The sequence below is a fragment of the Somniosus microcephalus genome, chromosome 5 (assembly GCF_052327205.1).
Source record: "Somniosus microcephalus isolate GS21.2 chromosome 5, FLI_Smic_1.0, whole genome shotgun sequence".
NCBI lineage: Eukaryota > Metazoa > Chordata > Chondrichthyes > Squaliformes > Somniosidae > Somniosus > Somniosus microcephalus.
Window position 1 is genome coordinate 209,405,363 of NC_140991.1, and position 13,845 is coordinate 209,419,207.

The window sequence follows — 13,845 nt, forward strand, 5'->3', positions numbered from 1 at the left end:
TGTCCGGGGAATTATAGACCAGTCAGCTTAACAACGGTGGTAGGAAAAATAATGGAATCCCTACTAAAGCAGAAAATAGAAAAACCAAAAATATAATAATGAATAGTCAACATGGATTTCTAAAGGGAAAGTCTTGCTTGACCAACCTCATTTTTGAAGAGGTAACAGAGAGAGTAGACAATGGTAATGCAGTAGATGTATTTTATCTAGATTTTCAAAAGGCCTTCAATAAGGTACCACATAATAGGCTAATGAATAAAGTCAGAGCATGTGGAGTCAGGGGACAAGTAGCAGAATGGATAACAGAAAGCAAAGAGTAGGGGTAAAGGGTAGCTATTTAGAGTGGCAGAAGTTGGGAAGTGGTGTTCCACAAGGATGATTGCTGGGACCACTGTTGTTTACAATTTATATTAGCGATTTAGACTTTGGAATCAAAAACACAATTTCTAAATTTGCAGCTGGCACCAAATTGAGGAGATAGTCAATACTGAGGAGGACTGCAACAAATTAGAAGAAGACATGAATAAACTTGAAGAATGGGCATATAATTGGTAAACAAAATTCAACACAGATAAATGTGAGGTATTACATTTTGGTAAGAATAATAGGGAGGTCACATATTACTTGGAAAATACGAATCTAAGTGTGGTAGAAGAGCAAAGGGATCTCGGAGTACAAATACACAAATCACTGAAAGTAGCGACACAGGTTAACAAGGCCATAAAAAAGCAAACCAAGCACTATGGTTTATTTCTAGAGGAATAGAATAGAAAAGTAGTGAAGTTATGCTAAACTTGTATCGAACCTTGGTTAGACTACACTTGGAGTACTGCGTACAATTCTTGTCGCCATATTATAAAAAGGATATAGAGGCATTGGATAGGGTGCAAAAAAGATTTACAAAGATGATACCAGAAATACGAGAGTATACCTATCAGGAAAGGATGAACAGGCTGGGTCTCTTTTCTCTTGAAAAGAGAAGGCTGAGGGGTGACCTAATAGAGTCTTTAAATTATGAAAGGTTTTGATAGAGTAGACATCCGGAGAGAATGTTTCCACTTGTGGGGAAGAGCAAAACTAGAGGCCATCAATATAAGATAGTCACCAAGAAATCAAATAGGGAATTCAGAAGGAACTTCTTTACCCAGAGAGTGGTGCGAATGTGGAACTTGCTACCACAGGGAGTGGTTGAAGCAAATAGCAGAGGTGCATTTAAGGGGAGGCTAGATAAGCGTATGAGGGAGAAGGGAATAGAGGGTTATGCTGATAGAGTTAGATGAGGAAAGACAGGAGGATGCTCGAGTGGAGCATTAATGCCAACATGGAATGGTTGGGCCGAATGGACTGCTTCTGTGCTGTATATCCTATGTAATCCTATTTAAGAATGAGAGGTGACCTCATTGAAATGTATAAAATTCTTAGAGGGTGAAGTAATAAAACTCACTATGCACTTGGGTTGAGCATAAAGCAAGGCTTTAATCAACTTGTTTCAGAACACGGAAGTCTAGTTGTACTTCACTAGCTCCTTGTCTTACAAAATGCCCCTGACAAGCTGGGACCGACGCCCGAGTATTTATACTCCTTGGACGGCACCACCAGCTGGCCGTCCAGCGTTATTTCATAAGTAGTTTCTTGATGATGAGATTTATAACAGAGGGCTTGACAGGGTAGATGCTGAGAGACTGTTTCCCCTGGCTGGAGAGTCAAGAACTAGGGATCATAGTCTCAGGATAAGAGGTCGGCTATTTAGGACTGATATGAGGAGAAATGTCTTCACTCAGAGCGTTGTGAATCTTTACCCCAGAGGGTTGTGGATGCTCAGTCATTAAGTATGTTCAACACTGAGATAGATAGATTTTTGGACACTAAGGGAATCAAGGGATATGGGGATTGGGTGGGAAAGTGAAATTGAGGTAGAAGATCAGCCATGATCTTATTGAATGGTGGACCAGACTCAAGGGGCTGTATGGCCTGCTCCTGCACCTATTTCTTATCTTCTTAGACTCGACCACCCTCCCCCACCCCCCTGCCCAGTGACAATTATGGCCCAGAAATTAGGCTCGGGGGCTTGCCGCGCGTGCAAGCCCCCGATGTGCACTTACCCGGTGCGCTTGCTGTTCTGCTCCCGGGACACTTGTAGTTCCTGTTTTCAGTTGATTACTCCCGGGCAGCATCTGACGTTACGCCACCCAGGAGTGCAGCCAGCGCGAAGCCTCGAGCGTGGAGTCTAAGTTAGACACGCCCCTTGAGGTCTCCTTAACATAGGCCATGCCCCCAATTTTTAACACAAGCTGCAAAGCAATTTTACATGCAGAGCAGCATTTTAAATACATTTTTGTATTTTTATTAATCTTTAGGTAACTTTTATAGTTTTAAATACTTTTACATTATTTTGAAGAATGTAAAGTAGTTTTAAACAGAATTAAAGCGTAGTTATTTTGATGAGCTGGCTGGGATCACGTGGGCACTGGGCAACCAATGGGAGGTTGCAAAAGTTCATTCATGAGTTTGATAGTAAGAACTGTCAAACTCATGAAAACTCAGGGCACCCAAAACAGCACTTAAACTACAAATAAAAGTTAAAAAAACATCTCACTAAATAAATGAACTGTGAATAACTGTAAAAAAAACTATTTTAAACAATTAATCAAATTTAATTTTTTTTTTAACAAATAGGGTCTAAAAATACACTTACCTTACTGTAAATTCTTTAAAAATAATAAACCTCTGGAAAAAAAATTCTAAAATGTATTAATAGACCACTTACCTGTAAAACTAAGTACTTACGTCTGGTATTTTCAAGCGTAAAAACCGGTGGCCTTTACGCACGGGCAACTCTTTACAAAAAAAGGAAATTCAGCGCACACGCGCTGCCTGATACGTCGTATGTGTTCCACCTCTTAACCCCTTGGTTAAGAGGACAGGAAATGCTGGTTTTCAGCGCATGCGCTGTGCATCCTGAAAAACGGCACTTCCATCGGGCCCATGTGTGAGTACCCCTTCCGTACTCACGCGTTGGGACCCGAATTACTGGGCCATTATCTCTCTAGCTTCCATTAAAGAGCCTGGTTCACTTGTCTATCATTTATACCATTGACCAGAAACATAACTGGACCAGCCACATAAATACTGTGGCAACAAGAGCAGGTCAGAAGCTGGGTATTCTGCGGCGAGTATCTCACCTCCTGACTCCCCAAAGCCTTTCCACCATCTACAAGGCACAAGTCAGTAGTATGATAGAATACTCCCCACTTGCTTGGATGAGTGCAGCTCCAACAATACTCAAGAAGCTCAACACCATCCAAGGCAAAGCAGCCCGCTTGATTGGCACCCCATCCACAACCTTAAACATTCACTCCCTCCACCACCGGTGTACTGTGGCTGCAGTGTGTACCATCTACAAGATGCACTGCAGCAACTCACCAAGGCTTCTTCAGCAGCACCTCCCAAACTCGCGACCTCTTCCACCTAGAAGGACAAGGGTAGCAGGTGCATGGGAATATCACCACCTCCAAGTTCCCCTCCAAGCCACACACCATCATGACTTGGAAGTATATCACCGATCCTTCATCGTCGCTGGGTCAAAATCTTGGAACTCCCTACCTAACAGCACTGTTGGGGTACCTTCACCACACGGACTGCAGCGGTTCAAGAAGGCAGCTCACCATCACCTTCCCGAGGGCAATTAGTGATGGGCAATAAATGCTGGTCTTGCCAGCGACGCCCACATCCCATAAAATGAATTAAAAGAAAAATATTGCCTGGAGAACTACAGATCTGCCTAGATCCTCATCCACCATCTCAAACATTCACTCTCTCCACCACTGACGCACCGTGGCTGCAGTGTGTACCATCTACAAGATGTGCTGCAGCAACTCACCAAGGCTTCTTCGGCAGCACTTCCCAAACCCGAGACCTCTACCACCTAGAAGGGCAAGTTCAGCAGGCGCATGGGAACACCACCACCTCCAAGCTCCCCTCCACGTCACATACCATCCTGACTTGGAAATATATCGCTGTTCCTTCATCGCCGCTAGGTCAAATTCCTGGAACTTCCTCCCTAACAGCACTGTGGGAGTACCTTCACCACATGGACTGCAGTGGTTCAAGAAGGCAGCTCACCACCACCTTCTCAAGGGCAATTAGGGATGGGCAATAAATGCTGGCCTTGCCAGCGACATCCACATCCCATGAATGAATTTTAAAAAAGGTGATGTATCACAGAGGGTTGACTTAGTTATTAGTTTCCATCATCAGACATGTCACCTAGAAGCCACCTTACCCCAAAGAGGTGGGTTTACTCCCCCCCCCAGAAGGCTAGTCACTCATTGGTCAATAGGCAACTGAAAAGTATGGGTTTGACTTGCTAGAAAGATAACAGATACTGGGAGCTTCTCACAAGCAGCATAGTAGGTAATGCAACTCACCAGAAAATGCCTAAGTGTATTGCCACCATCCCTCTGATCACAGCATGGCATCCATAGAAATGCACTAATGAATCTGCAGCATCTGTTTACCTTTCTGCAATCCTATAATTCTAGGTTATATGAGCATTTTTTTATACCTGACCACCAGGTATTGTCTTCCAGTAGTTTTTGTCCCATGTATCATTGACTATATGCTGGCTATCTGTTATATGCATCGTGGAAGGATCTGCACAGTTTGCATTGTGCATGCAACCTTGAAGTTCTAAACATCCAAGCCCAATGGCTCATAGCAAGCCTACTCATCACCAGTTACCTCCTTTGACTCCTCATATGAAAGGCTTTAGCTAAGAGCAGTGCTTGCCATGAGACTGATTCCCCCTCAACAGTATTCAGTAACAGGTCATTGTAGGCCTGGCCCCTCCTTCACTGCAGTTGTTTCTCCTTTTTGGCACAAATACATCTCATAGCTTGGATTTGGAGCTTGCACATGGGCCAGAGGAAGCCTTTCCATTGCATGTCCAGGAGTTCTGAACCTTGCAGGAGAAATGTTTGGACACATGACTTACACACCACAAATTTAATCGGTGGCAGACTGTTCACAACTACATTCCTGTAACTTTCTGAATCTCACGCAGATCTCTCATAACAGAAGTGCATGTCTGGAATCTGGGTGCATGATTTTTCGAACATCGATTTAAATTCTCAGAAAATCACGAACTGTACGTGTCCAAGGTTCCGATATGTGCTCCGGGCAGCAAGGCTTCATGCTGGAAGCATGACGTCAGAAAATTAGCTTTATAGTCTCCTGCTAAAATTCAGCAGTGTTGGAAACTGGTGCTTAATAATTGGTACAATATGTGTAAGTTTCAATCCAATATCTTGTCTCCTGGGACTATCTAATAACCATACAAAACCATCACACATTTCAACACAAATTAACCATTTATTTACAGCGGAATACGTGCATTCGCCCACTGGAGCAACCAGCAACATTTTCTTCAATTTTTGTGTTGGAAATAAAAATGGGCCAATGGATAGCAGGCTTTCTGTTAACATTAAAATCGTCAAATGTATATTTTAAAAATGTTGTTGGATTTCCTAAGAACGCTTTAAACTGTACTTTGCCAAATCTCCCCTGATGATTGGGGAAGCTGTTGGGGCTAAAAAGAAGCTATATTTTTGTTAAAGCTGTACCTGTACCTGCAGCAACAATCTACCCATGCACAGTTTTTGTTTTAAAAAGTTTTTGTTCCAATAATTTCCCCAATTGTTTTTATTCATTCACGAGATGTGGGCATCACTGACAAAGCTAGCATTTATTGCGAATTCCTAATTGCCCTTGAGTTGGTGGTGGTGAGCTGCCTTCTTGAACCGTGTAGTGAAGGTACTCCCAAGTGCGGTTAGGGAGGGAGTTCCAGGATTTTGACCCAGCGATGATGAAGGATCGGTGATACATTTCCAAGTCAGGTTGGTATGTGACTTGGAGGGGAACTTGGAGGTGGTGGTGTTGTCATGTGCCTGCTGCCCTTGTTCTTCTAGGTGGTACAGTTCGCGGGTTTGGGAGGTGCTGCCAAAGAAGCCTTGGCGAGTTGCTGCAGTACATCTTGTAGATGGTACACACTGCAGCCACGGTGGTGGAGGGAGTGAATATTTAAGGTTGTGGATGGGGTGCCAAACAAGCGGGCTGCTTTGTCTTGGATGGTGTTGAGCTTCTTGAGTATTGTTTGAGCAGCACTCATCCAGGCAAGTGGAGAGTATCCCATCACACTCCTGACTTGTGCCTTGTAGATGGTGGAAAGGCTTTGGGGAGTCAGGAGGTGAGACACTCACTGCAGAATACCCAGCCTCTGACCCGCTCTTGTTGCCACAGTATTTATTTGGCTGGCCCAGTTAAGTTTCTGGTCAATGGTAACCCCCAGAATATTGATGGTGGTGGATTCAGCAATGATAATGCCGTTGAATGTCAAGGGATGGTGGTTAGATGCTCGCTTTTTGGAGATAGTCACTGCCTGGCACTTGTGTAGTGCGAATGTTACTTGCCACTTATCAGCCCAAGCCTGAATGTCATCCAGGTCTTGCTGCATGCAGGCATGGACTGCTTCATTATCTGAGGAGTTGCGAATGGCACTGAATACTGTGCAGTCATCAGCGAACATCCCCATTTCTGACCTTATGATGGAGGGAAGGTCATTGATGAAGAAGCTGAAGGAACTCCTGCAGCAGTGCCCTGGAGCTGAGATGATTGACCTCCAACAACCACAATTATCTTCCTTTGTGCTAGGTATGACCCCTTCCAGCAGAAAGTTTCCCCCCTGATTCCCATACACTTAAATTTTACTAGGGCTCCTTGATGCCACACTTGGTCAAATGCTGCCTTGATATCAAGTGCAGTCACTCTCGTCACCCCTGGAATTCAGCTCTTTTGTCCATGTTTGGACCAAGGCTGTAATGAGGTCTGGAGCCAAGTGGTCCCGACGGAACCCAAACTGAGCATCAGTGAGCAGGTTATTGGTGAGTAAGTGCTGCTAGATAGCACTGTCGATGAAACCTTCCATCATTTTGCTGATGATTGAGGGTAGACTGATGGGGCGTTAATTGTTAGTGAAGCTTTGTACTTACAAGTGATAGCGCAACTACTTGAATAACTGTACATGGGGGAGAATCAAGAGGGCTTCAGTTTCCTCTGCTTACCCTGCTAACCCTTGGCGACATCATCTGCAGAGTTCACACGTATACTGATGACACCCAGTGCGACCTCTCCATCACTTTCCATTATCCCCCCCACTGCCTTTGTGCTGTCAAATTATTTATTTAACACATGTCAGCCGTGGCTCAATGGGTAGCACACTTGCCTCTGAGTCAGAAGGTTGTGGGTTCAAGTCCCACTCCAGGGACTTGAGCATATAAATCTAAGCTGACACTCCAGTGCAGTACTGAGGGAGTGCTGTACTGTCGGAGGTGCCATCTTTCAGATGAGACAGTAAGCCAAGGCCCCATCTGCTCTCTTGGGTGGACATAAAAGATCCCAAGGCACTATCTTGAAGAAGAGCAGGGGCGTTCTCCCTGGTGTCCTGGCCAATATTTATCCCTCAATCAGCATAACAGAAACAGATTATCTGGTCATTATCACATTACTGTTTGTGGAAGCTTGCTGTGTGCAAATTGGCTGCCACATTTCCCACATTACAACAGTGACTACACTCCAAAAGTACTTCATTGGCTGTAAAGCGCTTTGAGACATCAAGTGGTCGTGAAAGGCCCTATATAAAGGCAAGTCTTTCTTTCTAGTCCTAGATGAGTCCCAACTTCCTCCAGCTAAACATTGGGAAAGCTATGGCTGATGACTGGCAGAAACCCTGTTTACATGGTGTAAAAAGGGTTTACATCTGCTGATCTTCCACCAAATTGGCAGTCAATCGGGTGAAACCCTGTGGAAATTCTTGGCAATGGTCTCATTCAGCAAGACCTGGACAACATTCAGGCTTGGGTTGATAAGTGGCAAGTAACATCCGCACTACACAAGGGCCAGGCAATAACCATCTCCAACAAGAGAAAGTCTAATCACCTCCCCTTGACATTCAATGGCATTACCATCATTGAATTCTCCACCATCAACATCCTGGGGTCACCATTTACTAGAAACCTCCAACAACACTCAAGAAGCTCGACACCATCCAGGGCAAAGCAGCCCACTTAATTGGCACACCATCCACCACCTTAAACATTCACTCCCTCCACCACCGGTGTACCATGGCTGCAGTGTGTACTATCTACAAGATGCAGTGCAACAATTTGCCAAGGTTTCTTCGGCAGCACCTCCCAAACCCGCGACCTCTACCACCTAGAAAGACAAGGGCAGCAGGCGCATGGGAACACCACCACCTCCAAGTTCCCCTCCAAGTCACACACCATCCTGACTTGGAAATATATTACCGATCCTTCATCGTCACTGGGTCAAAATCCTGGAACTCCCTACCTAACAGCACTGTGGGAGTGCCATCACCACACGGACTGCAGCGGTTCAAGAATGTGGCTCACCACCACCTTCTCAGGAGCAATTAGGGATGGGCAATAAATGCTGGCCTTGCCAGCGATGCCCACATCCCATAAACAAATAAAAAAAAGAAGGGGCCAAGGGTAGATCCTTGGCGGACTTGCGGGGTGATTTTTTTTTTAGACTGAAAACAGCAGTTTTGAAAGACAGAAGGACAGTACCTAAGGATAGGGAACCATTTACAATGTCAGCTAGCATGGGGACTAGGATGGGAAGTTGGGTGGTCAGCAGTTTAGTGGGAGGTAGGTCTCATGGACAAAATGAGCTTGAAGAGGGCATGGATGAGATGAGAAAGAAACAAGAGAGAACAAAACTAGAGGGTTTCTGGCTGGGGTAGGGGCATGGGGAGATGCTTGGCTTAGTGGGCAAGGGGAAGGTGAAGCAGCAGAGGCAGCTGAATGGATGATCTTTATCTTGATGACAAAGAAGTCCATGAGTTCCTCGCACTTGCTGGTAAGGGTGGCGTGGACAAGGAAGAGGTGTTTAAGGAGGTGATTGGTAATTAAGCAAAGAAGCCTGGCATTTAATTTGCTCTCCAATATGAGCCTAGATTAGTGGGTAGTTTTGGCAGTGAGGTCCAGTAGAGCTTGAGTAAGTTTATAAAATGTCCTGAAAGTCCAACAAACTTTTTGTCAATTTGGGGTAGGGGGCCCTGATTGGAGAAGTTATTGTGCAGGGTTTGAAAGAAACTGCTTCACTCTACTCTGCTTCAGGTACATGCTTCCAAATTTGCAGCCAGAGAACATGGTTGACTCTGCCTCTGATGACAATCTTTAGGTTACCATTAAGTGTGTTCATGCTGCTGTAGATACCTATGTAAACCATCTCTTTTAGGGGTCTAGAACTCTTCAGAGGTAGAAGTCCCTCCTCGTTTACTTTACATCACCACTGAGTGGTACTTTACATGATTAATGTTCACACGGTGTAGTGAGTTCATTCTAATGTCTTTGTCCCAATATTAAGAGGGCAAACCTATATCTAGAAGCCCCTTTTTTTTCTAAAGGTCAGTATATCTGCTTTTGCAGGGTTAATTTTATGTACATTAATTGCTAATCCATTTATTGGTAGAAATAGATACAGATGGATCTTCATATATATGGGGTCAGAATTTACTGTAGCTGGCGAACTAACAGCACCCACTGTTCATTAGACTTGCCCTTGCCCATTTCATTTCCATGAGACTTTGTACTGCAAGTTGCTGTTAGTGGGAGATCAAAATGGCACAGCACCTCTACAGGGTATCTGGGGCCTGTATGAACAGGGCAAATAACTGTGCATGTCCTTAACCAATCAGATTGAAGGTTTGAGAATTGAACAGCACAGAGTCTGAACCAGAAAGTGTAAGTTAGGATAATGAATTCAATGTCAAATTGTAGTGTATGTGCCTTTAAGAGCCCCAGGTGTACTGTAATGCCGGTAATGGCCACTCAGGCTATATAAGCCTGTATATTGTGTTGTATCAGTTAGTTCCCCTCCAGACTTTGTTTAGTAAACACCTATGAAACCAACTCCTGTCTTCAGTGTCTCTATCAACACACAGACACAACAGTGGCGACGAATTGGAAACGGACTTACCTGCAATTCGGCAGCACCTCAAGGACATCAATTCCTCTGGCGTCCAAAGTTGAAGAAAAATCAAGAAAAAGAAAAAGCTGTGGTTTCACCAGCTAGCCAAGCTGGTGGCAGGTACTGCAATAATCCTTCCTGGGCGTCGGGCTGGGGCTCCAGCAGCTGGCTCTACAGCTAGGCCAAGCAGCGAAAGCGGAAGCAAGCAGTAACAGACGGGGAGGGAGCACTCGCGAGACGGCCGGCGCTGTAAGCAGGTCGGCGTTCAGACCTAGAGAGAGAGTCCGGCGGGAACGAGTCTCCAACTGTAAATAAATAAATAAAAAGAACGGAAACCGCGGGAAACAGCGTTGTCATCGGCAGCAGCGGCGGGGAAGCGCGGGAAGCGCCATTTTATTTCTAGGATCCCTAAGTCTGGCAACATTGATGCTTTTGATAACGAGATAGAACTTTGGACCACATATGTGGAAAGAGTGGAGGTATATTGCACCGCAAATGGAATAGAAGATGAAAATAAAGCTTCAGTACTGCTCAATCTAATGGGCGCAAAGACATACGGGCTGTTATGAAATTTAATCACTCCAGCCAAACCAAAGGACAAGAATTTTAAAGAAATTGTTGATACCCTAAAGGAGCACTTAAACCCAACACCGCTGCCGATAGCGGAACGATTCAAATTCTTCAAGAGAAATCAACACAAGAATGAAAGTAACGCTGATTACCTCACCGAATTAAGAAAGCTATCAAAACACTGCCAATTCGGGGCAGGACTAGCAGATTATCTTCGAGACAAATTCGTCTGTGGTCTCTTAAGTGAAGGAACACAGAAAAGGCTGCTTTCTGAAAAAGATTTAACACTGGACAAGGCTTTCAGTATGGCTGTATCATATGAAGCAGCCGCAAGAGGAGCTGCAGAGATACAACAAAAGACACAGGACTTCAGCACCCATGAAATGACACGGGGTTTCGAGAGATGTTATCGCTGCGGCAGATCCACCCATGACCAGAGGGACTGCTGGTTCAAGGAAAAAGCATGCAGGCAATGCGGAACGATTGGACACATTGCACGGGTATGCCGATCTGGACAAAAAAAATCCACAGACAGGAAAAAAAAATCAATAAAGAAAAGTACAGAAAGGTACAAATGATGACGGACAGTAGCTCCGAAGACCAGAAGAGCGATAGCGACTCCGAAAACAAGAGACTAAGCTGTCTCAAATTACATAATGTAATTGCCAAAGATGATTACCAGACCATTTGGGTTACCCTCATGATAGCAGGGTCCCCAGTTAAAATGGAGCTAGATACAGGATCAGCTCTGACCGTCATAAATCGACGGGATTACGAGCAGCTATTTCCGCATATACCTTTAAAAGACACATCCATTATCTTGAAAACATATACGGGGCAGAAAGTATACCCCAAAGGAAAAATAAGGGTGCCTGTTGTATACAACGGCAAGGAATTACAAAAGTTGTATTTATACATTCTACAAGATGGTGGTCCACCGCTGTTGGGACGTGAATGGATCAGGAAAATACGTTTAGACTGGCACTCCATTCAGGCACTGATGGTGACCAGTAAGAAAAAAAACGATGATGACGTCATACCTGAACGATTAAAAGACATCTTGGCCAACGCCAAAGAAGTGTTTCAAGAGAAACTAGGAACCTTGAAAGGCATCACCGCCTCAATAAAAGTGGAAGATGCAGCAATTCCCAAGTTTTTTAAGGCAAGACCGGTGCCATACGCAATACGTCCAGCAGTCGAGGCAGAGCTGGAGAATTTGGAAAAGGCAGGCGTATTATCCAAAATAGATTGGAGCGAGTGGGCAACACCCATCATTCCAGTAATGAAGAAAGCATTGAATAATGATAAATCTGAAGAAGAGAGAAAAATTCGCATCTGTGGAGACTTCAAGGTGACTGTAAACCCGGTCCTTCACACGGTACAGTATCCTCTTCCGAGGATAGAAGATATTTTCGCCTCACTATCCGGAGGGAAATGTTTCACCAAAATTGACTTGGCACAGGCATATCTACAGATGGAGGTTGAAGAGGCCTCTAAAAAATATCTCACGATAAATACACACAAAGGTCTGTACCAGTACAATCGACTGGTTTTCGGAGTAGCATCCGCTCCAACTATCTGGCAAAGAGCTATGGAGCAAGTCCTCCAAGGGATTCCGGGGGCTCAATGCTACCTAGACGACATCCTTGTAACAGGAGAAAATGACAACGAGCACCTTGCCAATTTGGAGCAGGTGCTCACTAGGCTGAGAGAACGGGGCCTACGAGCAAATCGCCCCAAGTGTGAATTTTTCCGAAATGAAATATCATATTGTGGCCACATAATTAATAAGGAAGGGTTGCATAAGTCACCTGAAAAAATTGAAGCGGTCATAAAAGCCCCAGCACCTGAAAATGTTTCACAATTAAGGTCGTTCCTGGGATTAATAAATTACTATCATAAATATTTACCGAACTTATCAACTCTTCTATACCCTCTTAATGAACTGCTACAAACAGGAGTAATTTGGAAATGGAGCGAAGACTGTAAACGTGCCTTCCATAAATGCAAAGACTTAATCACGTCCAAAGAAGTTTTGGCTCACTACAACCCATCACTGCCAATCAGACTGCCATGCGATGCATCCCCTTACGGCGTAGGAGCAGCATTATTGCATAAATTCCCTGATGGCTCGGAACGGCCGATAGCTTTTGCGTCCCGCTCATTGAACTCAGCTGAGCGTAACTATGCTCAAATCGACAGGGAAGCACTCAGCCTGGTATGGGGAGTGAAGAAATTCAACCATTACCTACACGGACAAAAATTTACCTTGTTGACTGACCATCAACCCCTCATCTCCATATTCAACCCTAAAAAGGGTATTCCCATTATGACAGCGCAAAGGCTACAGAGGTGGTCCCTTTTTCTAGGGGTACACCAATACAACATAGAATACAAAGGATCAAAACAGCATGGGAATGCTGACGGGTTATCGCGCCTACCGTTGCCAACGGTAGAAGAAGCACCTACCGTAGACCCAGTGGAGATTTTCCACTCTACCATAGTCGAATGTCTATCAGTAACAAATTCTGCCATTGAAAGGGAAACTAGAAATGACCCGACTCTCTCATGAGTCTACGATTTAACAGTGAAGGGATGGCCAGCACATGGCGAACCACTGTTGCCAGCATTCTCGCAAAGAAGAGAACAGCTGTCAGTGTGCCGAGGAACCTTGATGTGTGGATCCAGAGTGGTGATTCCACCAAAACTCCAGGATAAAGTTCTAAAGGAGCTTCACGAGGGGCATCTGGGTGGAGTGAAAATGAAGAACCTAGCTAGGGCGTTTGTATGGTGGCCAGGTATCGATGGAGACATCGAAGAAATGACCAAGAGCTGCCTAGGATGCCAGAAGGTCCAAAACGCTCCACCCCAAGCCCCTCTACATCCATGGGAGTGGCCCTCGTCTCCCTGGCAAAGGGTACACATTGACTTTGCTGGTCCATTTATGGACTCAATGTTCTTAATCGCAGTTGATGCACACTCCAAGTGGCCGGAGGCAATAAAGATGTCCTCCACCACCACGGAAAAAACCATCACAGTATTAAGGACCATATTTGCCAGGAATGGGCTGCTGGAACAGATCTTTTCTGATAATGGACCGCAATTTGTGTCCGAAGATTTCAGGAAGTTCTTAAAAAACAATGGGGTTAAGCACTACACGTCCGCCCCATACCATCTCGCCACCAATGGATTGGCTGAAAGGTTTGTCCAGACCTTCAAGAAGGCCAT